Raw genomic sequence first — 21467 nt, 5'->3', positions numbered from 1 at the left:
ATACTAATGGGATTATTTTCACTCTCATACGTGGAAGCTGAACTCCTAAACCCAGTATCAACACAGATTATAAATCAGTGAATTACTGAATTAAAATTTTCTCCTAAACTATACATTAGCTCCTCATTCCAAAATTTGTGAATAAAGTCCTTTGCGTGGATACAAGACTGGGTGAGTATCAGAGAAATCATCCAATGTGTAGTATCAGACAATAGACGAATGCAATTCAGAAACTGGATCCATAGAAAGTGAACTACAATCAATCCCCTGTTCTGTGTCTGATCTGAGTACATAATGATAAAGGGGTCTGTATGTTACCCTGCGTCTAGTCCCTGGGTCGGCCTGTTTCTTACATTTTAAGTGTGACCTCACCATGCCCTGAGTGTGAGTGCACTACAGACTCATTATTGTATCTATAGGTAACCCCATTGCTCACTGCATTTCTTAAGAAAACACTGCATTGTGTCTGGTCTCAAAAGGATCAGAAGAGACTATAATCCACTTGACTGCAGAATGCTGTACATAGAAGTCAATGCCCCAGGTATCCCTGTGCAAATATGGGGAGCCCAAACCTAAAACCTCCATAACCAGTTATTAAAGAGGTGTTTCACCAAAGAAAGAAACTTTTCGGTAAACAGTAGGGGTAGAAGTAAATCCAGACAGCACTCCTAATAGAGAATGTGAAAGTCCTGATTACTCCACCCACACATAGTGATTGGCAGTGAGAGTCCTGATTACCCCGCCCACACACAGTGATTGGCAATAGAAGTCCTGATTACTCCACCCACACACAGTTATTGACAGTGAGAGTCCTGATTACCCCGCCCACACACAGTGATTGACATTGAGAGTCTTGATTACTCCACCCACACACAGTGATTGACAGTGAGAGTCCTGATTTCTCCACCCACACACAGTGATTGACAGTGAGAGTCCTGAACCCCCCCCCACACACACACAGTAATTGACAGTGAGACTCACAATTACTCCACCCCCAAACAGTGATTCAAAGTGAGAGTCCTGGTTACTCCACCCACATGCAGTAATTGACAGTGAGAGTGCTGGTTACTCCACCCTGACACACAGTGATTGTCAATGAGAGTCCTGATTACTCCGCCCACACACAGTGATTGACAGTGAGACTCTCAATTACTCCACCCCCACACAGTGATTCAAAGTGAGAGTCCTGATTACTCCACTCACACACAGTGATTGGCACAGGAGTCCTGATTACCCCGCCCACACACAGTGATGGCCACTGAGAGTCCTGATTACCCAGCCCACACACAGTGATTGACAGTGAGAGTCCTGATTACCCCACCCACACACACAATGATTGACAGTGAGAGTCCTGATTACCCTGCCCACACACACAGTGATTGACAGTGAGAGTCCTGATTACCCCGCCCACACACACAGTGATTGACAGTGAGAGTCCTGATTATCCCGCCCACACATGACAATAGAGTGAGTACCATGGATCCCGGAGACTCTATCCAGATACTACCAATAGTGAATGCTAGTGAAAGGGCTCCACCTTTCTAATCTGCCACTGTTGCCACTTACATAGGGGCAGTCAGTGCATATGTTACATTCATATAATTTTGCAAGTTTTTTTTTTATTGCCTTTGTGTTTTCTTTTTTTACTGATGTGACTTTGTCAAGGTAACGACTAGTAATTATGTTAGTGGCCAGCTGCCATTTCACACAGTAATTATTGAGTTCATGACTTTCATGGGACCACAAAGAAGAGGCTTTTCTGAGGTGTTTGGGACAAAAGTTGACAAAACAATATGTTGATGTTGAACTAAATTTATCCACCATTCTCTGTATGTAAAGGATGGATTAAAAAACAACAGAATTTTATGAATTCTAAGTATTTAGAGACACTTCCTGTACATTTTCCCCATCACTACCCCTATAGTATTTTAGGAATGGGAAGTCATGACTCCATGATCCACTCTTACTCAGTCTTTCCAAAACCAAATGACTTACTTGGTTATGTAAGTTCAAGGTCACATTAAACCCCATAAGGCCAAAGGGACAGGATCTCGAGCTGAAATTAGGTGACCTTGTTGCTACTTCTTGGAGTAATCCTGAAATCACTGGTAGCTGTGAGGTCCAAGTGAAGCTGTTCCAATGCATCAGATGGATAGTTCCAGAATGGTCAGGAGTAAGCCAAGGTAAGTATCATAGTATCATAGAATATAAGACTGGAAAAAAGACGGAAGTCCATCAAGTCCAACCTCTAAGAATTAAACAAATGTTTTTTCCCCATAACCCGGGATATTTCTGCTCATCCAGGACTCTCTTGAACATGTACATAGAGTCGGCCATAACAACCTCCTGGCCATATATCTGGCCAATCACAGTCATGATTAGTTGGTAGGGGCATTAATTTGCCGGACTGGCTGCATGGCTGCCAATCCGGCAATTTATCCAAGTATAAAACAATCCCTTTCATCTCTAATTGTGCGTTATTACACCCATCGAATGACGGGAATATTTTTTCTAACGTCTCTTCGGCATATGCTGGGCCACTCTGTAGGTTTATGTGCCTATTTTGAAATGAATAGGAAAGAATTAGTCACTTTACTTTTCCAGCAGGATGCAATAAGGACTAGTTCACATTGTGGATCCACCGAGAGGATCAGTGCCAAAACCTCTTTCCCATTAAGATAAATGGGACGTTGTTGGGTCTTCTTCCATTCGAGGGAGGAGCCTGTGTGGATTATACTACAAATATAGGACATGCCAATCAAAATCAGTAAACTAGACAACGGATCATGAAAATTTCACATTTGCTACTATGTATTCTATACAATGGGAAACAATCCCACTGGATGTTAATATATTGGGTATATCCGCTTCTTTTGGAGGAAAACATTAAGCAACCTCCAATGTACAGTAGTTTCACGCAGAACATTACTTGTGGTGTGATATTCAAACCTTGTGACTGTCAGTCTGAAATCTCTTCAACAAGACCTACTTTTTCTGGCAGGCTTTACACGCATCAGCCTGACCTTGGGTTCACAGTCCAATGGAAAAAGATAGTCTTACCAAATCACATGATGACTATGATTCTGTTTTAACCGCAATGTTTTTACACCATCTCCCATCTTGGTCAACTCAGTCATATGGCTGCCCAATATCTGATTACAATCTCTATAATTTCTTACACTGTTATACTTCTGAATCACTAGGAATAAGTAACACAAGGATTCGTTTCAGATAGATAAGAAAACTTTAACCACCAGTCTATTTATATGGAAAATATACATTTTATCTCTTTCTCCCCTTATCGCTATCTTCATGTGATACGTCACGTAGTAAATCTGCCTCTAGGTTCTTTAATGTAAGGAATCACCAGAGAAAATGCTGAATCACTTATGTGTTTCTGTGCAATAGATAAAATAGAAATATGATTCACCAGAATGTAGTATAAAGCAGTTTTTTTTTGTTTTAGCTTGAAAGAAGTTGTTTGCTTTAGTCATAAGGCATATGGATGAAAGTGTAGCTCCTCATGTTATTACCCTAAGCCCCGAGATGGGAACTATTGACCTACAAAATGCATTGGACACAGTCTTATGGACACATGTAAAGTATATGTGTGTATCTATTATTGAGCATGTTGAAATTCTCCCCATAATGTGCCATTACAGGAAAGTCGCTACAACTCCTCCAAAAACCCCTCTAAAACAGGAACCATTACCCCATTCTCAACATCTTTCCCAATTCTCCTCTTCAGTCACACCTTTATATTCTTTTTGGACAACTTTGATTTCCACTTTAGATGTTCTCTCCTTTACCTTCTCCAGCCTCTCCCTCTGTTGCCATCTTCAGCTGCTCCTTCCATTCTCCCTTGAGCTGTTCCATCGGTTCTTCTCTTCAGGTGCTCTCTCCGTTTTCCTCCTAAGCGCTTGCTCCATTCATTTCTTCAACTCCTCCCTTTCCTCTCTTCAGCCTTACTTCAGCTGCCTCCTCCATTCCTGTCTTCAGCTGCTCCATTCCCCTCTTCAGCATTCTCCTTTTGTGATGTTACCTACGTTCTCCACTTGAGCTGCTACCTCTGTTCATCTCTTCATCTTCGTTGTCTTCAGCCGCTCCGTTCTCCTCTTCAGCGGCTCCCTCCATTCTCCTTTTGGAATGTTTCTTCTGCTCTCCTCTTCAACTGCTCCCTCTGATCATCTCTTCAGCTGCTCCCTCTGTTCATCTCTTCAGCTGCTCCCTTAATTTTCTTCAGCCACTCTGTCCGTTCTCCGCTTCGTCTTCTTCCTTCTATTCTTTTAAGTTGCTTCCTCCATTCTCCTGTTCAGCCACTCTCTCTATCCCCCTTTTCCGTTGCCCCCTCCATTCTGCTTTTGAGATTTTGCTTCAAATCTCTCTTCTTCAGCTGCTCCCTAAATTCTCCTCTATAGACGCTCCCTCGTTTCCTGTCTTCAGCCACTCCCTCTGTATTCCTCTTCAGCTGCTTCCTCCCATTTCCTCTTCGGTTGCTCCCTGTGTTTTTCATAGCTCATCCCTAAATTTTCCTCTTTAACTACTCCCTCTGTTCCCCTCTTCAGCCTCTTCCTCTTCTCTCCTTTTTAGTTGCTCCCCTTTTCCCCTTTTAGTTGCTCCTTCCGTTCCCCTCTTTAGTTGCTCCCTCCTTTCTCCTTTTTAGTTGCTCCCTATATTCTCTGTTTTAATTGCTTTAATTTGCTTCACATTGCCCCTGGCAATACCCATTATCGGCATGTGACTGGATGGCGGGGGCTCAGAGGCAGGATCTTCGTACTATAGCTAGGTCATCCTCGCGGCCGGCCTTGAGTTTGGGCATCCCCATGGGCTAGGGACTTCCATAATTTTCTTACTCTAGCTTTAAAAAACCCTTTCCTATATCTATGCCCAAACCTTTCCTTTTTCCATAATCTATATATCCACCTCGGTGCTTGACCATGCTCTGGTTTACACCCAATGTCTAATCTTACCATATTTCTCTTGTAATTGTAACTTGTAATTAAACTTTTTTTTAATAATAACAATTCCTTTTTTTATATAGTGCACACAGATTACACAGCACTGCATAGAGCTCGCCAAATCGGTCCCTATCTGCAATGGGAATCACAATCTAATCTGCCTACCAGTATGTTTTTTGGAGTATGGGAGGAAACCAGAGGACCCGGAGGAAACCCACACAAACACGAAAAGAACTTACAAACTCTTTGCAGATGTTGACCCTGGGATTTGAATCCAGGACCCCAGCACTGCAAGGCTGTAGTGCTAGCCACTGAGCCACCCTATAATATTTCAGTTTAACTAAGTAAAATATTGCCTATGTATGGTAAAAGTCCTCTTAGAATTGTGCAACAAATTGGTTATATTCAGCATGCTAAGGTTACATGTACTTTGTGCAAGTTTGCCTCTTTAGCAGCTAACCCTGTGAGATAAGAGACTCATGTGTGTAAATATATCTTCTCAGCTGGTCTCTGAAAGCCGTCGCTCGCTGTCGTACTGTGGTCAACACTGATAAAGATACTGACGTGAGACTGCTCATGTTATATCTTACTCACTGTTCCCATGAACTCTGCACATATTACCCAATACTAGCGGTTAATGCTCGTAGTACCTCTAGACCCCATCCTCATCGAACTGTGCTAAATATTAGCTTGCGGCCATAGCAAAGGATGTGATACAAGGCGGCTACTACGCCAAATAAGAGCCTTAGTGTCTAACACGGGGGTTGATAATAGGGACTAACCAACCCGGGCTGATACGGCTACTGAAAACCACAGAAGGTGCTATATAAAAGAATTTTATTTTGCAAAAATAAGCAAAATAAGTGATACATAAGTAAAAAGTTGCACGGAACATCTGGAAAATAAAGACACATAAGGCACAAGGTGACAATTTGACTAGCAGAAATAACGATACATGTCCTCCTATGAGTAAAGAACAACTTAGTAAAGGCATTGATTGTGTTGGTTATAGTTACAAATGTGTTACAGGTCTCTGGTGGCACAAAGGTCTCTGGTGACAGTTCTATACTAGGTCCTTATCTTAATGGTTACAGTTCCCTGGCAGGGACTCATCTTAATAGGTACAGTTCCCTGATAGGCAGTCGTCTTAATGGTTATAGTTCCCTGGCTGGCACTCATCTTAATGGTTACAGTTTGTTGGCAGACACTTATCTCAATGGTTACAGTTCCCGTGTAGGGACTGATCTTAATGGTTACAATTCCCCGCCAGGCACTCATCTTAATGGTTATAATTTGCTGGTAGTCACCTAATGGTTACAATTGGGGACAGGCACTCATCTCAATGGTTACAATTACCTGACAGGCACTCATCTTAATGGTTGCAGCTCTCTGGAAGACACACATCCTAGTGGTTATACTTTGACAGCTTACTGTTTCAGTTCTTAATAAGATTAACCAACAGTATTTGAGTTGAGATGTTTGCTGCCTCCCACAACATATCTTTTAGGAAGAGGCTTTAGCTTTAATCCAGGATTTTTAGCTCAATGGGGAAGCTTGGGACCAAACCGAATATGGACCAACCCACTTCTTAAAATCGGCTTTTGTCACTCAAAGTGAGTTATGCCAACGAACCCTCTATATAACCTGGCACTACCCTATGCAGTTACACACTGTAGTATCTACACCCTTGTCCGGTAGTACCTGCAAGGATCAATGGATATCTACATTAGCTCCATTTTAGGGTTAATACTAGTAGGCTCTCTTCAGGCATATGGAAGTCATGATTCGTGATGAACAGTCTCTCTGTAACCAATTCTCATCCAAAGAACATTATGTCACGGTCAGAAAAATTGCTGATATCAGCTTCCTATTGCGCGCGATCATCTGCGCAGCAAATGTGAAATAGTCCATATATCGTTTTGGACGCGTCTCGTAACTTTTTTCAGGTCCATCGCCCCTTTAACAAACACAATTAAAAAATAACTAACAAGTATACAATGTCACTGACCTATCTGATTCCTGACACTTCCTTGGACTGTAGTGTAGACACGGTGTTATGTACAGTCCTAGGACATTGTGCAGACTCCTCGTTGTATGGTGCTTACAAGTTTTTGTAGGACTAGTTTTTGTCCATCTGGAAGGTCGACTCCAGTTTGTTGATCTGTGATTCTGTTTTTGTGTGTTTTTTCCCCTGTTAATTAGGAAACACACGCTGTCTGTGCCTTTTGATGTTGGAGACGCAGATTCTGCATCAGCTGTAATCTGGCATTCTAACTCATTAAAATATTAATAGGAAATTTGCATTACCTTGGGTGACCCTCGTGGGAATCAGATCGCAAATTGGAACCAAAAAACTGGGTTGCTGTCATCATTTTGGCAATCGGTTTTCCACCATCACCATGTGTGTGAGATTTCAGCACTTCATTTTCTTCAGAGTAAAAACTTAATAGGACAGTTTTACTCTGATCCTGGGATCTTAAAGGGGTTGTCCACTTTAAGGACATTCCAGCAAATAATTCATATTGTTTGTGTAATGAAAAGTAATACAATATTCCAATATACTTCCTGTATCAATTCTTCATGGCTTTCTAGATGCCTGCTTCCTGTCATGCACAGGAAGCTTCATTGTTTACTTCCTGTCTATACACACCGTTCCCGTGTCATGTGATTTCACACAGGTGCACTGCTTGTTATCACACACAGTATAATCAGTGCTGTGTGATGCTAAAGAGCCGTGCACCTGTGGGACATCACATGACCATTTATCTACAGGAAGTAAATGATGAAGCTTTCTGTTGCACGACAGCAAGAAGAGATCTAGAAAACCATGAATAATTGATAAAGAACATATATATGAAAATTGTCTAACTTTTCACAAACAATATCAATTATTTACTAGAAATTACTTGAAGTGGACAACCCCTTTTAGGTTTATTCAGCCCAAATGGCAGCAGCGCATACACTGTCCACTCTGCACCTATGTGGACATTTTTTAGGGTCTCTAAAGCTTCTGGTGGCCTTTGGTACATAGTAGACCCAGAATGTATTTGCCTTTTGGAACAAATTAAATCCTACACAATCGGCCAAAATAACTTGGGGTCACCAGGAGAGGAAATCAACTTGTTTAATTTTCAGGTCTGGGTTAGGGATTATTGGTTGGGTATAATTACCTTTGACACAAGATAATCCATTGCCTTCATGTTACAGAGTGTCTAACTCCTAGGCTACAGGTCTATAGTGGTCAGGCTACAGGCTTATATTGGTAAGGCTACAGTTCTATAGTGGTCAGGCTACAGGCCTATAGTGGTCAGACTACAGGCCTATAGTGGTCAGGCTACAGTTCTATAGTGGTCAGGCTACAGGTCTATAGTGGTCAGGCTACAGGTCTATAGTGGTCATGCTACAGGCCTATAGTGGTCAGACTACAGGCCTATAGTGGTCAGGCTACAGGCCTATAGTGGTCAGGCTACAGGTCTATAGTGGTCATGCTACAGGCCTATAGTGGTCAGACTACAGGCCTATAGTGGTCAGGCTACAGTTCTATAGTGGTCAGGCTACAGGTCTATAGTGGTCAGGCTACAGGTCTATAGTGGTCATGCTACAGGCCTATAGTGGTCAGAATACAGGCCTATAGTGGTCAGGCTACAGGCCTATAGTGGTCAGGCTACAGGTCTATAGTGGTCATGCTACAGGCCTATAGTGGTCAGTCTACAGGCCTATAGTGGTCAGGCTACAGGTCTATGGTGGTCAGGCTACAGGCCTATAGTGGTCAGGCTACAGGCCTTTAGTGGTCAGGCTACAGGCCTATAGTGGTCAGGCTACAGGCCTTTAGTGGTCAGGCTACAGGTCTATAGTGGTCATGCTACAGGCCTATAGTGGTCAGGCTACAGGTCTATAGTGGTCATGCTACAGGACTATAGTGGTCAGGCTAAAGGCCTATAGTGGTCAGGCTATAGGCCTATAATGGTCATGTTACAGGCCTATAGTGGTCAGGCTACAGGTCTATGGTGGTCAGGCTACAGGCCTATAGTGGTCAGGCTACAGGCCTTTAGTGGTCAGGCTACAGGCCTGTAGTGGTCAGGCTACATGTCTATAGTGGTCAGGCTACAGGTCTATAGTGGTCAGGCTACAGGCCTGTAGTGGTCATGCTACAGGCCTATAGTGGTCAGGCTACAGGTCTATAGTGGTCATGCTACAGGCCTTTAGTGGTCAGGCTACAGGTCTTTAGTGGTCATGCTACAGGCCTATAGTGGTCAGGCTACAGGCCTTTAGTGGTCAGGCTACAGGCCTATAGTGGTCAGGCTACAGGTCTATAGTGGTCAGGCTACAGGTCTATAGTGGTCAGGCTACAGGCCTGTAGTGGTCATGCTACAGGCCTATAGTGGTCAGGCTACAGGTCTATAGTGGTCATGCTACAGGCCTATAGTGGTATGTGAAATGGCAAATCGTCTGGCACTGGAGCTACAGAATTCTGTAATCTAGTGCAACAATTGACTGTAGGAGAAGATTCAGGTTACTATCCTGAGAGGAATGTGGGAGGAATAGTGGCTGATTTCCAAAACCAGAAAAGCTAATGATTGGGAAATTGAAGTACAAATCTTAATAATAGCGGTTCAGGAGTAATAGTTGGAACTTCTAGGAGGTATCAACCCTCCCACTAGAACTTGAGATTTTAGCACTAACAGGAAGTGAAGCAAGAGAGAGGAGGAGAAATTCTGGGTTGGGCTTTACACCAAGGGGCAAACAGGGAGGATTGAGGTTTTGTTTCACAAACTGGTCTGGGTAAACCTGGTCTCTGGGACACCAACCCAGTTGCATTGGTTGTCTATGACCAAATCCACTCTTGTAGATGTTGGATTTGAGGTGCTCTAGTTGCTCTAATCTTGTTTTTGAAGACATATTTCCAAGAATGATGAATTTCTATGCAAATAATTTTATACTATGAGGGAAAATTACTTTAAAGTTTAGATACGGACAATTCTCCTGAACAGATCAATGAATAGGTAATTTGGGAAGCCCGGGGAGAACCGACTTAATTCCACCCTTGGTGCTAGCAGCTAAATGGAGAAATATGTGGCAGAAGTCCATTGAATATCCAGTGCAAATCTTCAAAACAATCCAATACCAAATTTTTAACCAATTCAATACCAAATTTAAAGCAAACCTTTAGTGTTCTAGTTGCCACAGAGGACTGGGGGCATGGTGGCAACAATACATTTTGGTAGTTATGCTGGGACAACAGTTAGAATTAGGTGAACATGGCCTGAGTTTTTATGACGGTTGATGTTTATTTAAAAATTACACACAAAAATAAGAAAAATATAGTTTCTGACATACCATAATCGTGTCTTAGAGCTGTTCTTTGCTTTCACAGGAAGAGCAATGATATCAATGTAACACAGGTGATGGCCTTTAGCTTCCTGTTCCTCAAGTCATTGTGGGATGTGCGTACATATAAAAACAGGATGTTCAATTTCATCTCAAACCAAAAACATTGATATCTCAATGTAAAATACATCTAGATAGGCATAGATTTATTTATATTACCACATCTATGTCACACCACAGCCATATAGTCCCTGCCGAAAATGTAGAGCACCATAGGCAGAGACATTTCCTCGATGCTCTCATTTACTCTTCTCATATTGTGTAACAACTACTTATTCCATGTTGATGTACAGAGGTTGTCATCATCATTCAACCCCACTGAAGTCAGTTTTTGGATGATTGGAGGGAACCCTTGTAAAATTTAGGGGAACATACACACTGTGCATATATTGCCCTTAGTCAGATTTGAACTCAAGGCCCCAGTGCCACAATACAATAGTGGTAACCACTGGGCCGTCATCTTTGTATATTAGGCTTCTGGATCATTTTTAAGAATACAAACATAGGAATTATTTTGTGACACATTGGAGGTATACACAATTCAGTCCAACTAACCACTAACTGGATAACTCGTGAGAATTCATCTTAAACCTCAAGCTCCCATGCTCCATCCATAATGGGCCTGTGCATTCACATGTACAATCATTAATAAGATATTCTGAAATATTTGTAATCATCGCAAAAGAAATAGCTCCTATTGCTTGAAGACAGCCTACAAGATTTCCATCTACCTGACCCTTCATTATGTTTCAGAGACTGGGACATCCGGAAGATCCTCTGACATTATTGTGGGCCAATATGACCCTAATGGATACCTTCTGAGAACCCTAATTTGCAGGTAGTGCGATAAATTGTAATATCTAAAATGTATCATCTTGTCTAAAGAACTGTCAATGGTACCTCAATAAATGTAATGGCTAGGCTTTCATCTGTCCAAAACAAATATTTAGTTTGTTTCCCTAGGCCTTTAGGTATAGTCAAGAATGGGTGGCCAGTTGGTACTCAAAAGCTTTGACCAAGAACCAAGAGAAATGTTCTCAACCGTCTCTTTGTTAATATTTGTGGTGGGGAAGAATTTGGTCTGGTTGAGTAATGCGAATCTTATATGTCCAGGGAAAACCTTTGTCTTGTGGCCCTCCTAATTCTAGACTCCGCTTATCGGTGTGATGTGGCCAAGTTCTTCTCTGCACTTCTACTCATCCTCCTAGCCTCAATTTGTTTCCCACTAGTACTTGATAAAAAGGAATCCATGTCACTTCCAGGGTTGCTCGGGTATAGGAATACGGTACCAACCCTTGTAGAATCAATTATCAAAATAATTCAGCACACCCGTTTTTCATACTAGAAGAAAGCCACTAGTACTTGAGCTTGGGCGAAGAAGTAAGGTTGAGAGAAGACGGAGAAGAGTTGGGCCCAATTGGGCCTTGTTATACTAATGGATAAACAGGGAGGATGTTGGTCCTCTTGGTTCTGTCAACTGTTTTATTTAGCTGGGTAATCCTGTAGATCTTTAATTTTATATAAAAGTAAAAAACATAGCAATACAAACAAAACATAATATACAATATATACAATATCTTACCTGCTGGTCCAGCCCCATTCATACCGAGCAAAAAGAATAACTTAAAATACACCGAAATGAATAAACACCAATTACCACAACCCCCACCCAACCGATTATCACAACCTAAACCAAACCAATAAACAAAGACAAGCCACACCCACAAATAAACATAAATGACCATAAATATTCATAATCCTGTATTCCACCTCTAAGTTGGGCCACCCGATCTCCGAAACTGTATGTAGTTGCTTGAGATCTTTTATTGCCAAATACTCCTCTGTCCATGTTGTACTTACGATAGCTATTAATATCTACTCTAATCTTTTATCTTCAAGATGTCTTTCCAAGATGGATGTTTTCCTTAGCAAATAATTTCATAAGAATTAACTAATTTTCATTTTCAGAAAGCAAATACTTGGAAGTTCAGGTGTTACACACTCAGGTATTCGGAAGACATGTCTCCTCTCATCCCCAAATTTTACAGTTGCACATATCTTAGCTCAGGCAGTACCAGCGTAGGTCACACCATGTGTTGGAATCTCCATGCTCATAATTACATATGATAAAATGAAACATAACTAATTATATATCGGGGCTTTTATTTTTTAAGTATATGCTTAATAAAAAAAAATTCCCATTCACCTCCTGGTTTTGCCTCTAAGCACTTCCTTGTCAGGCAAGAACGGTTCAGCTGCCATATTGCTGACACAGCTTATTCCAGACACGGCGAGCATGGGGATTAGTTCTTATATCTGTAATTATGGCCTAGTCATAACCCTGAAGCCTTTCATTATTAAGAATGTAATTTAGTTGTGTTGTACATTGTATTACTTGACATATTCCACGAAAAGGGCCTTGTCAGTACTGTAACTAGCAGTGTATATATAACCAATAATGACATAGGTGAGCCTTGTTATCTGTCATGACCTACGGAGGGACAACATATTTTCCGGACATGTCTGTTCTAGATTGGTTAAGACTCAAGAGTTTCCTAAAATAGTGTATATTGGACTACACTAGAGCGACTAATCTCCAATTTGGTCACAATCATAGAGCTGACATAATGGTGGCCCTGTGACAATGACCCAGGGGCTTCGTCCTTACAAGGGAACTGGCAATAATAGGTAAAAGTGGACATTACATGTTCTTTATGGAGGAAAACCCAAGGAACACCAGAAAAAAATGTCGATAGGCTTTTACAAGACCTTAATTTTGTTCTATACACATTTTGGTTTCCAATTGATATCCCAGTGACGCTTTGGGGGAAAACGATGTCTTTAACAGGGCACCAAGTGGTCTTCAGATGATTCAATTATGGTGGCCATAAACATTAGATAATAGTTGATAACAATGGATGATTCATTGGTCAAGTTACTGGAAGAATGATCGTAATATACAATTTATGGTCAAGGATATTGTAAAAACATAAGGTTTTTGCTCGAGATGAGAACTTTTTCAATGTGCATTGGGGATCTCTTATGATCAACAGTGATTATTCTACAATGACACCCTATAGGAGGGAAGGTAGGATTTGTTTATTCAATGGATGAAATTTTCTATGAATGATTGTTTCTCTTTTAAAGATTCCTTCCATGGATTATTTGTATTGTCCATGCTATGTGTATGGCCCATTTTTTGGTGCATGAGCCCATGCTCTGTTGTCTAGATGGGTTCACTCAGAGTTTCAATGGTGATTGTGTTCTTCATCTGATAATATATTGTAGTATTTATGTCCATGCTTGGGGATCTGTTGTGGATTAGCCAATGCTTAGCTGAAGGCATCTACTATTAAACACTCTTCTGAAGGCCTTTGACCCGGAGGAGACCCACCAGGAGATGGTTGACTAGCCCATAATCCACTAGATTTGCCCTTCTAATTTATTAACTGTGTAATTAAGAGCACTCCCATAGCTTTTCTTCTTCTTTTAATTGGGATCTGCTTTTTGTTAAATCTAATTTAATCATCTGCCGGGAGCCTGAGACATTTATACTGCCTTCTACACGGTGGACCGACGTGAGGAGCGAGAAATACATATTTAATTTAAATGGCTTGTTGCACAATGTTTGTAGTCATATGGCTCACAGTCAGAACCTGTTACTTTGTCGATTGTGAAATTTTAATGAACCAACACATCATTATTATTCAATAGACTCCGGTGCATTCAACACTTTTCCTTTAAGCGCTGACTTAACAATGTTGACACATTACATATTTAAGATTTTCCATAACTCTGAATTCACTATGGAATAGATGTTACCGAGTAGATGAACACTGTGTTGAATGTTCTACTACTTTGTACAATGCTCACAATCTTAATATTTTCCATACTTTAGTGCTAGGATTGTCAAATTCATTGAAGACAAATGCATATATAGGACCATGTTACCAATACATTCTCTTCCTTGAGAAGGTCGGATCATGCTAGGTCAGTGTTTTTGGTGCACTGGCCAGGATTAAAGCCCAATCAGTTTTAAAAATTTAATGGGACAAACTTTCGGGACACATCCTGTGGATAGGGCCTAACTTGTTTTGTGGTGGGAAAACCCCTTTAAGGGTTACATGTCTCCATGAGGATCTTTTCCTCTGGTTCTCCTGAAGGATCCATAGTCCTACACTGTACACACCTACATGGCCTACATATAAGATGAACTTTAGGTGAACCTTTTACTTTTGTTCGGCCAATTGATCATCAACTATGTGCAATAACAGATGCAGTAATAAGAAGGATTGAGCCCTTGGATTTCAACATTCCTAGTCTATCATTCACACCAGAAGAAGTTTGACAGCAGTTTACTTCCATACTTAGTCCGAATCAGTCGGATTGTCCGACGGCCCGCCCCCTGATTTGTGTCGCATGAAAGCCGGCGCCGATGTGCCAAAATCCGATCGCGTGTGCCAAAAACCCCTGCTAAATGCGGCGCAAAACAGAAATCGTCGGAATATCTGACGATAGTGCGGTCTGCGGACCCTTAGTCCCCTATACATGCGCCAAAATCCAATCGCGTGCGCCAAAAACCCCTGCTAAATGCGGCGCAAAACAGAAATCGTCGGAATATCCGCGGACCCTTAGTCCTCTATTGGTTAACCTTGATAATTGCATAATATGTGGATTCAAGGTCTAGGTTCTTCTAATTGTCAAGTTGGCCAATATTGTTCTGGTTGACCTTGCTGTCAACTTGTGTTTGCTTGAACTAGACCAGCTATCTCCAGTAACGTTTGCTTCATACCTCTTCAGATTTGTTCACGTTGAGCCATGAATATGTCTGATCCAGAAACTGATCCATCTGCTTTGTATTTTGGGGCAACGTCACAAAAACTGCCTCAATAATGGAAGGAACAATAGACTTTTGAGTCCATTTGATTGTTCATTACTGCAGTAAGAGGATTCTTAAGCCTGGCTCTACCTTCACATTAAATTTGCAAAGTCTGTGTGTTGAATGTCACTGTGTGTCTGGCACTGCAATAAACGTCCACAATTATTATTCTCTCGTCAGCCATTTAAAAGCCAAATAAAAGATCTTTTTTCAAAGGGCCTTTTAACAAGCGAGGAAGGAGGGGAAAGGAACATTTTCTGTGAAAAACCAGGAGATCCAAGGAGCAGAATGTGGAGCTCGCTGACGTCCTCTGACACGGCCTCGCAGGCACATCGGACAGAAAGGTCTCTTTTTATATTTATTATGCTGCGTTATGTTGGCTCAAGCTGCCACCGTTGATTTATTATAAACCGGTTTTAATGGCTTAAACGTCTACTACATGGATAAAAAATGTCTGTTAAGGCCAGTTCCAATAAAACACAAATTACTCCCTAAAAAGAGGCTTCGTTTCATGGACATGTTCTGGATTTTATGCTTTTTTAACCAGAAAGAAATAAAAAAAATTCCCTCGAACTGAACTTTCCAAAGTAAGCAAATATTTGGACATAGCTGGAGATGATAGTGCCCTATCTTGTAAGTGCAAAGATGGAGGCATGCCAAGAACAACCGCCCATTCCAAGGCTACACCAGCTACTAAGTCTCTTCAACAAGGCTGTGGATAGTAAGTGGAGGAGAGAGGGTATCCATGTCTCCGTCCCTGTAGGTTATGGAGGCTGGGACAATTTATAATGATTGTATGCAGCTGTCTCTTCCCTAAATTACAACCAAGAAAAGATTTGTTGTATGTTTTAAGTGGTAATGATTCATCACAGATAGGTTATGAGCACACAGGCGTCTTCATACACCATCTCCCCCATAGACAGAGCGATGGACGGGAGACAGAATCCTGCCCCGAGTTCATTGATATGAAGTAGAGGATGACAGGCGAGATTAATGAAGACAGTGAACATGTCCACGTTGGGTCATCCATCTCCATATTGAGAAGGTTTCTCTTGATGTTTTAGTTTTCCTTGCTACTACTTCAAAAGTGGATAGTATTCTGGTTTATAGAGTTTTACGACCCTTTTTCATTAGCTTAGAACATTTGTAATAAAAATTAGGCAAATTTGAATATGGTCTACATTAAAAAAAACTTTCTATGGCTGTGTGCAGTGTCTAATTGTCCCAAGCTCTACCTAAAGTGGACCCAAGAGATCAATCAGAAGACAACGAAAACAGGAGGCTCCAAGGGTCTATTTCCTAGGAGCTAATGGAAGGTGGACCCCAAGAATCTTGTGGTCTCCTGAAAACCGATACGAGTCTGGAACCTCTAAGTTTAACTGGCGTATTGTGCAGCGATAGGGGAAGCACAGTCTTGATAAATTCCCTTGTTAGATGTCCTCTCTGTGGTGGTGGTGGGTGGAGACTTAGCTGATCGACAACTCCCCCTTCTCTCACTATTGACTTCTAAGTAATTCAGCAAATATTTTATAGTGCAAAAGCAGACTAGGAGAGAAGAAGGGAGTCAATGGGGCACATTTACTTACCCGTCCCGTCGCGATCCCCGCCGTGCGTTGTCCGATGAGGATTCGGGTCTGCCAATTTCCTGCAGGTGTCGCTTCCCGGCTGAGGTCCGCCGGAGTTCACCTTCTTCTTCCCGGTGCATGTGAGTGCTGACACAATTTGCTTTTAAAATTCTGCGGTTTGTCCGAATCAGTCGGGTTGTCCGACGTCCACGCCCCCGATTTGTGTCGCATGCAAACTGGCACCGATGCGACACAATCCGATTGTGTGCGCCAAAAATTGGGGCAATTCAGGGCAAAACGGAAAAAAATTGCAAAAACCCGACAAAAATGCGGCATTCGGACCCTTAGTCAATGTGTCCCAATGTCAAGGAGTCAAATTAAGTAAACAAGGGGACATTTCCCTCTGCCATCTTCTGATAAATGTTAATGGCCCTCATGATCCAGCAGAAGAATAACAAATTTAAGGGGATGATTCAATTTTTTTATTGGGTAATTCACAATTTTTTTGATTTGATGATATTTCCTACATTTTTTAACTTGTATTGGTTGAGGGTAGACTCTGAGGATCATCACTGTGGGTCTATAGTAACCTAATCTGGCACCTCAAATGTAGGAAATTAGATGGTATGACACCATATGGGGCAGGAGCAACACTAGTGTCCAATATAAGACCCACTCTCATGTCATCAGTACAATTGGGACCAGATCTAATGATATGGCTGATGTATGGAAGAATCTACAGTCTCTGAGATCAGATTTGAGGACCACATCTGCTATATATAACAGGTCTAGCCAGTTCCTGGTGAAGGCTAGGGCAGAGCCTCCTTCCGCACCCCCACGACCACTTGGCATGGATGTGGCATAAGGGGGAAATAGGCGCAATTCCTGTACTTTTACCAGGGCCTGGACATGGCGCACATTGACGATCTATGATTTGCTTTCAAACAATATAAAAATAGTTCCCAGAAACTTGCAATCTGAGATGATGTCACACTGTCCATAAGAATTCAGCCTTTCAGACGCGGTGGGATTCTGTGTAATGTGATCTGAGCACAAATATGCTGGCAATGCGTTACTAGCGTTAATGAGGACGCCGCTGGTGTCTTGGGTTATGACATGTGTAGAAGAACAACTGTGAATTTATAACATCTTAATTCTTGCATATAAAATTTATTTAATACATGTAAAGTAAGCATGAAATGGCCTGGGATTATTTGCATTGAATATTGAAGCGTAACTCCATACTTTCCCTGAAGCGCTTCAAGCCTGGCATCAATAGAGCGGCCTTCTGTCTCCCAGAGAGCCATCCTCACCCTCAGGAAGTCTATTGATAGGGAAACAAAGTCCAGTTTACTATATAAAATGTTATATTAATGTCAGAAATGAATGAGGACGTCTGCAGTTGCCTTCACAAGTGGCTTCTTCACCAGTGTCCTCAGAGCTGCCTTCACATGCCATCAATGATGAACAGTATTGTATGAGCCCTCTCATATCCGGAACAAAAGACCCTTTAAGTCTACGCCAGAAATAGAGGATAGAGACCTTAATGTTCAGGAGCAGAAATGTATCTATGTATAGGCATCTCTGTTCTATCTATCTATGTATCCCATATCTATCATATCTCTCTCTCCTATCTATCTATCTATCTATCTATCTATCTATCTATCTATCTATCTCTTATCTATCTATCTCCTATCTATCTATCTATCTATCTATCTATCTATCTCATATCTATCTATCTATCTATCTATCTATCTCATATCTATCTATCTATCTATCTATCTATCTATCTATCTATCTCATATCTATATATCTCATATCTATATATCTCATATCTATCTATCTATCTATCTATCTATCTATCTATCTATCTATCTCATATCTATCTATCTCATATCTATCTATCTCATATCTATCTATCTATCTATCTCATATCTATATATCTATCTATCTATCTATCTCATATCTATATATCTATCTATCTATCTATCTATCTATCTATCTATCTCATATCTATCTATCTATCTATCTATCTCATATCTATCTATCTATCTATCTATCTATCCGCACCACGTCAGTTGTGTACAAGCCCTGAAATAATCGCTAATTAGCTTAGTTGCAAAAAATTAGTTGCAATAATTTCCCCCAAACTGCCACCTTCATGCCAGGGGGAAGGGCGTGAATGGAGGCGGAGCCGGCCAGAGGGTAGGCCTCGGCGAATACATCAAGAGGCCGAAGCAGGGTCGGAGCAAGGCTAACATATGCCGGCGCATGATAACGAAATAACCCCTAACTGTCTATCTATCTATCATCCATATATCTATCTAAAAATGGAAAGTCCAGAACAGCTTAACAAATTTTGGGTGCAAAGCTGTAGATCCCGAGGCTTTGAGTCACACCAATAGTTTCAATAAAGAGGCAGCACTCCAGTTTGTGATCCAAAAGATTGGCTTAATCTGTCATGTAGGTGTATGAGGTTTGGCTGAAAGTGAATGACGTTATATATATCTAAATACATTTTATCACTCCTAGATGAACCCTGGCTCCTGATGAAGGTCTATATGCCCCACCCCCTCCACATAACAGGACAGCAGTATTATATATGGCACCTGATATTTTGGAGACCCTGTTCCAGACTTTACTAGTGAACTAATTGTGTCCTGTGGGCTCAAACTATGCGGCCTGAACAGCTGGATTAGGATAATTTGGCCTCGCAAGTGTCTGACCAAATTGGCCAAGGATCCGGCCACTTGGTTCTTGGGTCAGAGGCCAGATCTGCTCTTGAATGGGGCACCTTAATTATCTCCTTAATTGTCCCAATGCTCAGCCAGACGAGGTGTGAGGTACCTAAGGCAAAAAGTTTCTTCCGGTAACAGATTTGCAGTCGTGTTGGGAACGGCTGTGGCTCGTCACATTAAGTTCAATGGTCCAGAAAATAATGGCTCTTCTTCGAAACATCTGTATGGTCTTCATCTGATCTCACTCCGCTAATATTCTCAAAATTTCTATGTTTTATCTCCTTTCTACTACAGTAGTAGAGGCAGCAACTCACCATTAAAGTCATGAAAAGTTCAGATGCTTTGTGTTTTAGTTTCTCATACTTTTCGCAGTCTTTTCTTGTTTATACATATTCAGTCCTGACTGTGTCCAGCTATGGTTCATCACAAGACCATGTGTTGGCCTCATACCTATCAAGAGTATAGACCAGGGTTCCCCAAACTTTTTACATAGGGGGCCGTTCACTGTCCCTCTCAGACCGTTGGAGGGCCGGACTGAAGTTTAAAAAAAAAATATATATATATAAGAAATTCCTAGCGGTACATGTGACCGCAACCGTAATACACAGGGCCCCCCTCAATTAATTATTTAATATACTGCACCCCTTTGTGAACTATTTTATTAATTGGCCCAATTAATGAATTAATTGGGTCAATTAATTATTAAATATGCTGCCCTCCCCCCATTAATTAATAGACTGCCCCTCATAATTATTTCCTATGCTGCCTTCCACCATTAATTATTTCCTATGCTGTCCCTCATAATTAATTATTTCCTATGCTGCCCCCCACCATTAATTATTTCCTATGCTGCCCCCACCATTAATTATGAGGGGCAGCATAGGACATAATTAATTATGAGGGGCAGCATAGGACATAATTAATTATGAGGGGCAGCGTAGGAAATAATTATGAAAGGCAGCATAGGAAATAATTATTTATAATGAATTACCGTGTATACTCGAGTATAAGCCGACCCGAGTATAAGCCGAAACCCCTAATTTCAACACAAAACACTGGGAAAACCTATTGATTCGAGTATAAGCCGAGGGTGTATATAGTCTGCCAGCCCCTGTAGCATACATCCTCCCCAATCCCTGTAGCATACAGCCTGTCCAGCCCCTGTAGAATACAGCCTGCCCAGCCCCTGTAGCATAAAGCCTGCCCCTGCCGTTTCCGACCGCATTGAGCACTATTCAGTGACGTGCAGGAGCTTCCTGTCCGGACGGACGGAAGCCACTGCCCGAATGCCGAAGGCCGCGGCCTAATCATTGACTCTATTGGAGCGCCAAATAACAAATCCGGATCCGGGGGATCGGTGCTGGCACTCCAATCGCTGGATGGGACTGGGGCCGGATAGAAACGGGCCGTAGTTTGGGGACCCCTGGTATAGACTATCAAACATCTTTCCTGGAAAATCCCTTTAACTCTTTAAGGATGCAGCCTATTTAAAGGGATTTATTTGGATTTTGATTTTGATGACCTATCATAAGGGTCAACTCATCAATATCAGATCTGTGGTGGTTCAACACCTGGTGCCACCAGCTCTGCCATGTGGACCAGTAAGTGAGGGTTATGTATCTTTTCCTTATGGCAGAACCAATGCAAAAAAGTTCTAAAGCAAAACAGCAATATTTTAGCAAAAAAAAACTTTTATCATCCACAAACATATTTCATCCTTCGTGCTCAGAATGCCGGAGGATGCACCCAACTGAGGTTGAATCTTCAGTGGTGCAGGAAATACTAAATTCCAGTCTACCCCATTGTATAGAGCTGGAGGTACAATACACAGGTTTAGTATCATACAAAGTATGGGGCCTGTCAGGGCTTGTGCGCCAGTTTTCTTTGGATGCTTGCTAGTAGTCAGATAGACCAAGGTAGGGCATTCAAGAGAATTGGT

General features: G+C 41.6%; 1 long non-coding RNA gene across 1 annotated transcript in view; it reads left to right on the top strand.

The window, feature by feature from the left end:
* The window catches only part of LOC140120421 (uncharacterized), a 75840-nt gene that overhangs the window by 27972 nt on the left and 26401 nt on the right, over window positions 1-21467 (top strand). The window lies entirely within an intron of this gene.

The sequence above is a fragment of the Engystomops pustulosus genome, chromosome 3 (genome assembly GCF_040894005.1).
Source record: "Engystomops pustulosus chromosome 3, aEngPut4.maternal, whole genome shotgun sequence".
NCBI classification, from domain to species: Eukaryota; Metazoa; Chordata; class Amphibia; order Anura; family Leptodactylidae; genus Engystomops; species Engystomops pustulosus.
This window is presented reverse-complemented; position numbering and strand designations above follow the sequence as displayed.